The sequence below is a fragment of the Salmo salar genome, chromosome 06 (assembly GCF_965601325.2).
Source record: "Salmo salar chromosome 06, fSalSal1, whole genome shotgun sequence".
Classification (NCBI taxonomy): Eukaryota; Metazoa; Chordata; class Actinopteri; order Salmoniformes; family Salmonidae; genus Salmo; species Salmo salar.
In genome coordinates, this window is record NC_138296.1 from 30,566,690 (window position 1) to 30,578,834 (window position 12,145).

A 12,145-nucleotide genomic window follows, 5' to 3' on the forward strand; every position below is an offset into this window, starting at 1 on the left:
ATGCAACAATTAAACACTTCAAAATATACACTAAACAACAAACCGTGATGCAGGAGGATCAAATACACTCACAACGAATAATCACACACCAACACATGTGAAACAAACATCAGCATAAATAGGACCTCCAATTAGAGACAACGACAACCTGCTGTCTCTAATTGGAGGTCATGCCAAACAACACCAACATAGAAATGCAAACAAACACCCCCTGTCACTCCCTGACCTACTCTACCATAGAAAATAACCACTCACTATGGTCAGGACGTGACAGTACCCTCCCCAAAGTTGCAGACTCTGACCGCGCCTAAAAAAACAACACAACACAAAGGGAGGGTAGGGTGGGTGACAACTGTCTATGGCGGTGGCTTTGGTTCCGGGCGTGGTACCCCCACTGCCCACTGATCCCCCTGCTTCTGTATGTCCGGAGGAACCAGACCATGGATCCTCGCCGGATGCTTCGGACCACCAACCGCCGCTGAAAACTCTGGGCTAAAGACCGCCGCTGAAGACTCGGGGCTGCAGGCCGCCGCTGAAGGCTCTAGGCTGCAGACCACCGCTGATGACTCTGGGCTGCAGACCGCTGCTGATGACTCTGGGCTGCATGCCACCGCTGAATGCTCGGGGCTGCAGACCATCGCTGAAGACTCGGGGCTGCAGGCCGCCGCTGAAGGCTCTGGGCTGCAGGCCGTCGTTGGAGACTCCGGACTGCGAGGCGTCGCTGGAGGCTCCGGACTGGGAGGCGTCGCTGGAGGCTCCGGACTGGGAGGCGTCGCTGGAGGCATCGCTGGAGGCTCCGGACTGGGAGGCGTTGCTGGAGGCTCCGGACTGAAGAGCGTCGTTGGAGGCTCCGGACTGGGGAGTGTCGCTGGAGGCTCCGGACTGGGGAGCGTCGCTGGAGGCTCCGGACTGGGAGGCGTTGCTGGAGGCTCCGGACTGAAGAGCGTCGTTGGAGGCTCCGGACTGGGGAGTGTCGCTGGAGGCTCCGGACTGGGGAGCGTTGCTGGAGGCTCCGGACTGGGGAGCGTCGCTGGAGGCTCCAGGCTGAGAAGCGTCACTAGAGCCTCCGGACTGAAGAGCGTCTCTGTATGTTCCGGACTGGGGACCTTCGCTGCAGGCTCCGTGCCATGGATCATCACTACTGGTTCCGCGTCATGGATAATCACTGGAGGCTTTGTGCCATGGATCATCACTGGAGGCTCCGGGCCATGGATTATCACTGGAGGCTTCGTGCCATGGGTCATCCCTTCAAGCTCTGGGCCATGGATCATCACTGGAGGCTTCATGCCTTGGATCATCCCTACAGGCTCCGGGCCATGGATCATCACTGGAGGCTTCGTGCCATGGATTAACACTACAGGCCCCGGGCCATGGATCATCACTGGAGGCTTCATGCCATGGATTATTGCTGGAGACGTCGGACCATTGACCATCACTAGAGGCTTCCTACGGGGCACTGGAATTGGTCTCACCAGACTGGGGAGACGCACTGCGGACCGCGTGCTCAAAGCAGGCACCGGCCTTACCGGGCTATGGAGGCGTACTGGAGGAAGAGTGAGCGGAGCAGGCACAGGGAACACTGGGCCTTGGAGGCGCACTGGAGGTCTGCTACGTGGGACTGGCATAGGAGGCGCCAGACTAGTAACACGCACCTTCGGGCTAGTGCGGGGAGCAGGAACAGGACGTACTGGGCTATGGTGGTGCACTGGAGGAAGAGTGCGCAGAGCAGGCACAGGGTACACTGGGTCTTGGAGGCGCACTGGAGGTCTGGAGCGCACGGCCTGCACAACCCGCCCTGGCTGGATGCTCAACTCCGCTTGATAAACGTGGGGTGCGGGCACAGTTCGCACCGGCCTTTGAATGCGCCCTGACGACACAGTGCGCTTCACCACAAAATACGGTGTCTGCTCCATCCCTTGCTCCCCACAGTAAGCACGGGAAGTTGTCTCAGGACTCCATCCTGACTCTTCCCAACTACCCTTGTGCCCCCCCCCCCCCCCCCCCTAAACATTTTTTGGGGCTGCCTCTCAGCCTTGCCTTTCGGTGCATATAGAGCCTCGTAGTATCGTCGCTTCTCTTTCGCTGCTTTGATTTCCTCCCTCGGACGACGATACTCCCCAGCCTACCTCCAGGGTCCTTTACCATCCAAAATCTCCTCCCAAGTCCATTCCTCCAGATACTTCTGCTGCTCCTTACCACGCTGCATGGTCCTGCTTTGGTGGGTGATTCTGTCACAGCTGTTAGAAGGAGGGGACCAAGATGCAGCGTTTTCGTAGTTCCACATATTTTTTTAAACAGTGAAACCGAATGCAACAATTAAACACTTCAAAATATACACAAAACAACAAACCGTGACGCAGGAGGACCAAATACACTCACAACGAATAATCACCCACCAACACATGTGAAACAAACATCAACTTAAATAGGACCTCCAATTAGAGAGAATGACAACCTGCTGCCTCTAATTGGAGGTCATGCCAAACAACACCAACATAGAAATGCAAAACTAGAAACTGAACATAGACATACAAAAACAGACAAACACTCCCTGACCTACGCTACCATAGAAAATAACCACTCACTATGGTCAGAACAGGGCTCCGGGCAGCCGAGCGCAAATGGAGGAAAACTCGCCTCCATGCGGACCTGGCATCCTGTCACTCCCTCCTCTTTACATTTTCCTCTTCTGTCTCTGCTGCTAAAGCCACTTTCTACCACTCTAAATTCCAAGCATCTGCCTCTAACCCTAGGAAGCTCTTTGCCACCTTCTCCTCCCCCCTGAATCCTCCTCCCCCTCCTCCCTCTCTCCGATCCTCGTTTGCTAAGTCAAACGACACCGCTGGTCCTGCTCACACTGCCCTACCCTGTGCTTTGACCTCTTTCTCCCCTCTCTCTCCAGATGAAATCTCGCGTCTTGTGACGGCCGGCCGCCCAACAACCTGCCCGCTTGACCCTATCCCCTCCTCTCTTCTCCAGACCATTTCCGGAGACCTTCTCCCTTACCTCACCTCGCTCATCAACTCATCCTTGACCGCTGGCTACGTCCCTTCCGTCTTCAAGAGAGCGAGAGTTGCACCCCTTCTGAAAAAACCTACACTCGATCCCTCCGATGTCAACAACTACAGACCAGTATCCCTTCTTTCTTTTCTCTCCAAAACTCTTGAATGTGCCGTCCTTGGCCAGCTCTCCTGCTATCTCTCTCAGAATGACCTTCTTGATCCAAATCAGTCAGGTTTCAAGACTGGTCATTCAACTGAGACTGCTCTTCTCTGTGTCACGGAGGCTCTCCGCACTGCTAAAGCTAACTCTCTCTCCTCTGCTCTCATCCTTCTAGACCTATCTGCTGCCTTTGATACTGTGAACCATCAGATCCTCCTCTCCACCCTCTCCGAGTTGGGTATCTCCGGCGCGGCTCACTCTTGGATTGCGTCCTACCTGACAGGTCGCTCCTACCAGGTGGCGTGGCGAGAATCTGTCTCCGCACCACGTGCTCTCACCACTGGTGTCCCCCAGGGCTCTGTTCTAGGCCCTCTCCTATTCTCGCTATACACCAAGTCACTTGGCTCTGTCATATCCTTACATGGTCTCTCCTATCATTGCTATGCAGACGACACACAATTAATCTTCTCCTTTCCCCCTTCTGATAACCAGGTAGCGAATCGCATCTCTGCATGTCTGGCAGACATATCAGTGTGGATGACGGATCACCACCTCAAGCTGAACCTCGGCAAGACGGAGCTGCTCTTCCTCCTGGGGAAGGATTGCCTGTTCCATGATCTCGCCATCACGGTTGACAACTCCATTGTGTCCTCCTCCCAGAGTGCTAAGAACCTTGGCGTGACCCTAGACAACACCCTGTTGTTCTCCACTAACATCAAGGCGGTGACCTGATCCTGTAGGTTCATGCTCTACAACATTTGCAGAGTACGACCCTGCCTCACACAGGAAGCGGCGCAGGTCCTAATCCAGGCACTTGTCATCTCCCGTCTGGTTTACTGCAACTCGCTGTTGGCTGGACTCCCTGCCTGTGCCATTAAACCCCTACAACTCATCCAGAACGCCGCAGCCCGTCTGGTATTCAACCTTCCCAAGTTCTCTCACGTCACCCCGCTCCTCCGCTCTCTCCACTGGCTTCCAGTTGAAGCTCGCATCCGCTACAAGACCATGGTGCTTGCCTACGGAGCTGTGAGGGGAACAGCACCTCCGTACCTTCAGGCTCTGATCAGGCCCTACACCCAAACGAGGGCACTGCGTTCATCCACCTCTGGCCTGGTGGCCCCCCTACCTCTGCGGAAGCACAGTCCCCGCTCAGCCCAGTCAAAACTGTTCGCTGCTCTGGCACCCCTATGGTGGAACAAGCTCCCTCACGACGCCAGGACAGCGGAGTCAATCACCACCTTCCGGAGACACCTGAAACCCCACCTCTTTAAGGAATACCTAGGATAGGATAAAGTAATCCTTCTAACCCCCCCCCCCCCCAAAAGATTTAGATGCACTATTGTAAAGTGGCTGTTCCACTGGATATCATAAGGTGAATGCACCAATTTGTAAGTCACTCTGGATAAGAGCGCTGCTAAATGACTTAAATGTAAATGTAAATGTCAGGACGTGACAGGGAACTTATATATATAGGTGTGTGTCTTTCCAAGTCGTGTCCAATCAAGTTATAGAAACATCTCAAGGATGATCAATGGAAACAGGATGGACCTGAGCTCAATTTCGAGTGTCATAGCAAAGGGTCTGAATACTTATGTAAATAAGGTATTTGTTTTTTTATTTTTAATAAATTAGCTAATATTTCTAAAAGCCTGTTTTCACTTTGTCATAATGGGGTATTGTGTAGACTGCTGAGGATTTTTTTTATTTAATCAATTTCAGAATAAGGCTAACGTAACAATGTGGAAAAAGTCAAGGAGTCTGATACTTTCCGAAGGTACTTTATTTTGTAGTTAAAAAGGATCTAAATTTAATATTTACAAAGGATTCTATAATTTTTGCTGCTAGGAAAGATAATTTGAAATGGGGTGATAATCCAGATCCTGGGGATGATACCAGAAATAATTGTTAGGTTAAAATGGAGTGCTAAAGATTCTGCAATCAGATCAGCAGAAAGCTGCAGCAAGAAAGGATCAAGCAAATCAGCCCCTGTGGCTTTTTTTAAATGTATTTTTTTACATCAATCTTGCACAAGGTGTCTAGCACATCACAAGTTCAAAGCTGTTGTAATGAAAGCAAAGATTAACTAGAAGTTGACGGAACTAATTAAAAACATCAATTCTTATTTTTCTCAGTAATGATGTCAGAGTTTGACACAACTTGCTTAAGAAGGGAAGGAGAGGAATTTCCACACTTCAGTGCATTTACTGTTTTCCCAAATTCTAACATATCACCAGTAGAGTCGGAGATAGAATTTAGGAAGCAGCTAGATTTAGCTTTCTGGATTGAGGTAGTACATCTCTTTCTCAATTGCATGAAAAGCTGCCAATCAGCTAGAGGGTCCGTTTTTCTAGCCCAGGCCTGATTTCTCATCATACAAGATCTGAAAGTTTGAGAGCGAGACTAGCCATCTTAATGCACTTCCGGTACAGTATAACTTCTATATGCACTGAGCATGCTATGACAGGTACTAGGGTGTGGGTCAATGGGATATGAGTTCTGAATTGAATGCCAATCCGCTTTCAGCAGCTATTGCTAGTCAGGTTCTACCAGTTAGATTGGTCTACAGTTTGTTTACTTAACACTTACAGTATCCCACAGTCTCAGAAAAAAAGGTTGCACATTGTACTTAAAGGGGTACAAATGCTTGTCACTGTAGTGGTACCCTGTAAGGTATGCCCACTGTACCATTAACTATAGGTAGGAGAGAGTGGGGTAAGTTGACCCAAATAGTTACTTGAGCCACCCCTTGTTTCTGGGAAACCGTCCATACACCAAATAGGAGATCATTCCATGGAGTATGTGAAGTTAGAAACAACATGGAAAAAGTGGTGAGCAAGTTGCGTCCAAAAAACAGATTTTCATAGTTAAATTAATATATTGTGTTATCGGTTTAATGATGCTTGTATCTAAACCAAAGTAAAAAATAATAATAATTGTAAATCAGTTGTAAATAAGCTACAATGTGAGATCCTAAACCTATCATGAAAGTGTTGTGTATTGATATTCTAGTTTTGTCCCTTTAGGGCACCTGTAACCCTCCCTTTCTTTTTTTTTTCTTTTTTTTTTTTCTTTCTTTCTTTATTTTTTTAAAGTTTGCACAAATCTTTATTTAACTTGTTGTAAATAACAGTAACATGCAGAACATAAACATAACATAACAGCCAGAGGGAATCCAAAGAAATTAGAGAAAAAGAAAAAAACCGATTATATCAAATCAAATACAGACATATATCGAATACATTTTTTTGACATATTGTTTTGTATACGTTTTAAAGATTCTAAGTACTGTTCCAAATCAGATAAAAAAATTAAGAAAAGGGGCTTTTTCTTCATAAATTTTGATCTGTGGATGAAAGATTTTCCTAATAAAATAAAGAGATTTATGACATACTCACGTTCAATTGTGGAATCAGTGTAGTAAAATAATATGTCAAACTTAGTAATATCAATGGTTGTATGCAATTTGCGGCTAAGATATAGTTTTACATCAGTCCAAAACACTTCACTATATAAACAATTACAGAATAAGTGTTCAATAGATTCAGTTTCTAGTTCACAAAAACTGCATTCACTGGTAACGTCAAATATATATTTAGAGATCAAGCTATTACACGGATAGCATCTATGGATTATCTTAAAGGAGACCTCCTTTACTTTATTGGTCACCATAAATCTGTGTGGAGTGAGCCAAGCACGGCGCCAGTTTACATCAAACGATGAAGCCCAACAAAATATTGCAGAGGGAATAGACTTCCTGTAGAAAATATCCCTTATTAAACGATTGTTGAATTTCGTATCTAGTAGACCAATGCCATTCAACTGAATATCGCTTACAATCGGAGATATTCCAAAATATGTATTATTCTGAAGTAAAGTTTTTATCCCATTAGGTATAGCTTTAATAACAGTGTCATATTCCTTGCTTGAAACCTCAAAGTTGTATCTTTCCATAAATTCTCTCCGTGTAAATAGATTCCCACTGTTATTAACCAATTGGCTGACAAGAACAATGTTTTTCGAGAACCATTTATGGTTAAATAACATCTTATTTCTATGTAATATTGACCCATTGTTCCAAATAAAACATTTATGAGGTGAAAAGTTGTGTTTATACAACAAAGCCCAGCACATTAAAGCCTGCTTGTGAAAAACCGCCAGTTTCTCAGGAATTTTACCCACAATATATGGACATTGTAGTAAAAAATTAAGCCCTCCAAACTTCTGAAAAACAAAATGAGGTATAATATTCCAGAAACTATGAGGATTTTTTATGTACCTTTTAATCCAGTTGACCTTTGATATCTGATTGAAGAGAGTGAAATCTAAGACATTTAGACCGCCATCACAAACCCTGTTGGTGATAACATCTCTTTTTATCTTATGTGGCTTGTTTTTCCATATGAAGTTGTACAAAAGCCTATCTAAGGTACAGCAAGTGGATTTGGGAATGTCAATAGATGAAAAAAGATAGGATGCACGAGATAGGCCCTCAGCTTTGGATAAAAGCACCCTTCCTTGAAGACTTAAATCCGTCCCTAACCATGAGGATAATTTTTTTTTGACAGATTCAGTTACAGGGTTCAAATTAAGATCATTCATAGCCTTAAGATTTTTGGTGATCTTTACACCGAGGTAGGTTACAGTATCTTTTTCAGAGATGTTACAATCTGCTGGGTTGACAGCCCCTTTCAAAACAAACAACTCACATTTGGAAAGATTTAAAGTCAAGCCTGAGATTTTGGAGAACTGCTTCACGATATCCAATGCTAATCTAGCTTGAGATACATTTTTCAAAAAAAGTGAGGTGTCATCCGCCAGTTGGGATATCTTGATCTCTCTGGACTGGAATGTAATGCCTTCAAATTGACTTTTATGAACTAATGAGCATAACATTTGAGAAACTAACAAAAATAAAAAAGGTGAAATTGGACAACCTTGTCGTATTCCTTTGTAAATGTTAAATCTTGAGGATGTTCCATGACAGAGTTTGATACAGCTATTGCCACCATTATACAGAGTTCTAATAGTATCAACAAAGAAACGACCAAATTTCAAATGCTTAAGACAATCAAAGATAAAATTGTGACTTACTGTATCAAATGCTTTCTGAAAATCCAGAAATAGGATAACAGGGAAGTCATCTAATAGATCACGATACTCAACCAAGTCTAATATCAGCCTCAGATTATTAGATATATGGCGCCCTTTCATAAACCCTGATTGACATTCATCAATCAGATCATTTAAGCAAGACTTTAACCTTTTTGCAAAGATTAAGGCTATAATTTTGTAGTCGTTATTTAGGAGTGTGATTGGACGCCAATTATCAATACTTAGGAGATCCTTGTGTGGTTTAGGTATAAGAGTAATAACCCCTTGCTTCAGAGAGGCAGGTAGTTCTCCCTTCTTTATAGCCTCCTTAAAGGTTTCAAGTAAAAAAGGTGCTATTTCTCCAAAGAAGGTTTTGTAAAATTCAGAGGTTAATCCATCACAACCTGGAGATTTGTTCTTTTTTAACTGAGCAACCCCGTACTGGATGTCCATAATGGATAAATCTTGGCAACAAGACTGATTGAGTTCTTCACTAATCGAATTAACATTCTCTATAGAATCAAGGAGATCCTTAGAGTCACTCAAATTGTTATCTAAGGAGTAAAGATTCTCATAAAATTTAGTGGTAAATTCTGATATCAACTCTCTATCCTCAGTGGTAACCCCATTAATTTTAAGTTTCCGAAGTGTGTTGAGTTCCCCTCTCCTCTTCTCCAAATTAAAAAAGTATCTACTGTTCTTTTCTCCTTTTTCAAGCCATTGTTTTCTAGATCTTATGAAAGCTCCTCTAGCCTTTTCCTCATACAATGTATCTAGTTGATTCTGTAAATCATTCAATTTAGCTTTCTCATTAAGGTCAAGATGCTCAATATCTGTGATATCGGCAATTGTCTTAGAGAGTTCAGCTACCTCACATCTCCTTCTTAAAGCAAGCCGTTTTCCATAAGTAATACAGGCTGAGCGGATTTTAAATTTCAGCAGTTCCCAATATTTCCCATATTCTGCATTAGATGTAGCTAAACTCCAGTAAACAGAAATTAGATTCTTAATCACATTTTTTAAATCATCATGCAATAACAATGAGTTATTTAGTTTCCAGTAACCACCAGAGTATTTCTTACCATCATTACTGCATATTCTTACAGTCAACCATATGACTTTATGATCCGTCAGGACTGCAGGCAGTATTTTCACCTCTACAGTGTTGGGCACAAGACTAGAGGTTATCACCCACAAATCAATTCTTGATTGTAAGGAACGATCTCTATTACTCCATGTGTATTGTATCTCTCCAGGGTTTTTTACTCTCCATATGTCAATTAAGTCCAGGCTTTGGCAGAAATTCACCAACTTGTTCACACCAATGTTAGGCCTATGAGGCAATCTATCAGTCTCATTAGAATAAACCATATTAAAATCTCCACCATCCCCTCCCTTTCTTACCTACGTTGAAATGCTTGGAATGTTCTTCCTGTGAAACACATTAAACAATGCCCACATTAATTTCTACTCCCCCCCCCCCAAAAAAAAAAATATATATATTAAATAACATCTCTACTCCCGTCTCATGTCCTGTCCTTATATTAGTTGTATAAGTAATACAGTGTGCTATACAACAAAACTGGCAACGAGGAAGAAACGTTCTCACGTTTGTACTCATCTTCGGCAGAAAGTATGAGTTAAATTCGTTTTTTTTTTATAAAGACGCAAAAAAAACATGGAGCTAGCCAGTCGAGTGATGCTAGCTGGCCTTTGATGTCACGGCAACGAGAGCCTCGAGGGATAAGAAGAGTTTCGCTGCGGGAGAAAGTGCATCCTGAGTTAAAAGAAAGAAAAAAAAGGGGTCTGGGTGTAAGGGACCGTCTGAAAAGTGTGTGAGAGAAAAATAAACCCAAAATGTCTGCATTGATTGGAAATATAGGAACATTTTATGAATCTGTGGGACAATGGAGTTCTTACACAGAACGTTTTGAGTACTTTGTGTTGGCAAATGGAATTAAAGCAGAAGTTGTTGTGCCAACATTTTTGACTGTTATGGGAGGAAAAACATTCAATCTACTGCGCAGCCTAGTAACGCCTGAAAAACCTGGTGATAAATCATGTGATGAAATTGTGGCTACCTTAAAAGGACATTATTCTCCCAAACCACTGATAATCGCAGAGAGATTCCGGTTTCATAAGAGAAATCAAGAGGAGGAGGAATCAATCTCACAGTTTGTGGCTGTATTGAAACAGTTATCTGAACGCTGTGAATTTGGGCGATCAATGAGTGACACTATACGTGATAGTGTGTGGTTAGTGTGTGGCATGCGCAGCGAGGCAATTCAGAAGCGCCTTTTGACTGAGAGTAAATTAACCTGTTATGGCTAGGGGGCAGTATTTTCACGGCTGGATAAAAAACATACCTGATTTAATCTGGTTACTACTCCTGCCCAGTAACTAGAATATGCATATAATTATTGGCTTTGGATAGAAAACACTCCAAAGTTTCTAAAACTGTTTGAATGGTGTCTGTGAGTATAGCAGAACTCATATGACAGGCAAAAACCTGAGAACATTTCATGCAGGAAGTGGCCTGTCTGACAAGGTGTCGTTCTTCTTGTCTCTGTTTATTGAAGAGTGAGGATCTTAGCTGTCCCGTGACACTTCCTACGGCTGCCATAGGGTCTCAGAAGGCGGTAAAAAGCTGAATCGTGGCTTTGCAGGCTCTGGCTGAAAAAAAGTAGCGCGTTTGGGTAGTGGCTGGTTACAGTACTGTGAGACTCAGGCTCGTGCCCGCGTCGACCGAAAGCTTTGTTTACTTTCCTCTGTTTAGCTAAATGGACATTCCCGGTCGGAATATTATCGCTTTTTTACGAGAAAAATGGCATAAAAATTGATTTTAAACAGCGGTTGACATGCTTCGAAGTACGGTAATGGAATATTTAGAATTTTCTGGTCACGAATTGCGCCATGCGCACGACCCTTATTTACCCTTTCAGATAGTGTCTGGAACGCACGAACAAAACGCCGCAATTTGGATATAACGATGGATTATTTTGGACCAAACCAACATTTGTTATTGAAGTAGCAGTCCTGGGAGTGCATTCTGACGAAGACAACAAAAGGTAATCAAACTTTTATAATAGTAAATCTGATATTGGTGAGTGCTAAACTTGCCGGGTGTCTAAATAGCTAGCCCTGTGATGCCGGGCTATGTACTTAGAATATTGCAAAATGTGCTTTCACCAAAAAGCTATTTTAAAATCGGACATATCGAGTGCATAGAGGAGTTCTGTATCTATAATTCTTAAAATAATTGTTATGCTTTTTGTGAACGTTTATCGTGAGTAATTTAGTAAATTGTTAGCAAATTCCTCCGGTATGCTAGTTCTGAACGTCACATGCTAATGTAAAAAGCTGTTTTTTGATATAAATATGAACTTGATTGAACAAAACATGCATGTATTGTATAACATAATGTCCTAGGTGTGTCATCTGATGAAGATCATCAAAGGTTAGTGCTGCATTTAGCTGTCTTCTGGGTTTTTGTGACATTATATGCTAGCTTGAAAAATGGGTGTCTGATTATTTCTGGCTTGGTACTCTGCTGACATAATCTAATGTTTTGCTTTCGCTGTAAAGCCTTTTTGAAATCGGACAGTGTGGTTAGATAAAGGAGAGTCTTGTCTTTAAAATGCTGTGAAATAGTCATATGTTTGAAAAATTTAAGTTTTTGTATTTTTGAGGAATTTGTAATTCGCGCCACGCCTATCATTGGATATTGGAGCAGGTGTTCCTCTAGCGGAACGTCTAGATGTAAGAGGTTTTAACATTGCAGAGAGAAATAGAAGTGGAAATGGCAAATAAAGACGCACAACAGCTAAGTGCATCGACCAAAGTGCATAAGGTGTCTATGTGGTTAAAAAAACAAGGCAGGAGGTGGCAAGCC